Here is a 1552-nt window from a genome sequence, read left to right on the forward strand (position 1 = left end):
TGTATATTTAAGAACCAGCCAATTAAGATATAGAGCTATTCCATCACAAAGATCTCCCTTCTGCTACCCCTTTAAAGTTATGTCTACTTTCATCCCCCTCAACATCTGTAACCCCTAGCAACCACCCACCAATTTGTTCTCCATCCCTATAATATTGCCATTTCAAGAGTGCTATAAATATAAAATCATAGTGTGTGGTCTTTTAAGTTTTTTTTTTGTTTTTTTTTCCCCCTTCACTCAGCATAATGCCCTGCAGAGCCATTCAAGCTGTTGTATATATCAATATATCATTTGTTTTTAGTGGTAGTAGTATTCTATGGTAAGATGCCACAGTTTGTTTAACCAGTCACCTACTGTAGGACATTTGAGTTGTTTTCACTTTTGGCTACAATAAATAAAGCCATTATCAGCTTTATATTTACACAAAAACTCTGTTTAATATAAGTTCTCATTTCTGTGTAGTAAATGCCCAAGAGCATGACTTACCGAGTCATATAGTAAGTGTATGTTGAGTTTTTAAAGAAACTGCCAACAGTTTTCCAGAGCGATTGTTCTATTTCACACGCCCACCCGCAATGTATGAGAGATCCAGAGCCTCTGCACCCTCACCAGTATTTGGTATTGTCACTATTTTCCATTTTCATTGTTCTAATATAGTGACATCTCACTTTGGTCTTATTTTTCAATTCCCTAATGCTAGTGATATTGAACATCTTTTCATGTGCTTATTGGCCATCCAAATATATCTTCTTTAGGAAAATATCTTATCATGTATTTTGTCCATTTGGGTTGGTTGTTTTTTAATTCCAATGGATTTTGCCATTTCTTTCTATACCATAGATTCAAGTCATTTGTCAGATACATGATGCGCAAATATTTTCTCCCAGCCTGTAGCCTGTCTGTTCTTAATGGGATTGTTCATACAACAAAAGTTCTTAAATTTGATAAAGTCCAATGTATCAAATTTTTTTATGAATGATGCTTTTGTGTTATGTCTAAGAACTCTACACCAAGACCTAATTTCTAAAGATTTTCTCCTACTTTTTCTTCAAAAAGGTTTATAGTTTTATGGTTTATATTTAAATCTATGATCAATGTTGAATTAATTTTTGTATAAGATGTGAGGTTTAGGTTGAAGTTCATAGTTGTGCCTATGGATATCTAAACGCTCTGGCACCATTTGCTGGAAAGACTATCTTTCCTCCATTGTATTGCTTTTGCACATTTGTGCAAAATTATTTGACTGTACTGTGTGGGGTTATTTATGCAGTCTCTATTCTATTTCATTAACCTATATCCCTCTTTCTATAAATACCACAAAGTCTTAACTAAACTGCAGCTATAAAATGAGTCTTTAGCTTGGGTAGAGTCATTCCTTCCATTTTTTTCAAAATCGTTTTATCTTGTCTACTTCCTTTGGATTTCCATATAAATTTTAGAAAAATCTTGTCTACATCTACAAAAAGTCTTGCTGAGATTTTGATAGGAATTGTATTAACCTATATACCAATTTGGCTTTCCATGTTTTCACTGCTCATATACAGAAATGCAA

The sequence above is a fragment of the Hipposideros armiger genome, unplaced genomic scaffold (genome assembly GCF_001890085.2).
Source record: "Hipposideros armiger isolate ML-2016 unplaced genomic scaffold, ASM189008v1 scaffold_159, whole genome shotgun sequence".
Lineage (NCBI taxonomy): Eukaryota > Metazoa > Chordata > Mammalia > Chiroptera > Hipposideridae > Hipposideros > Hipposideros armiger.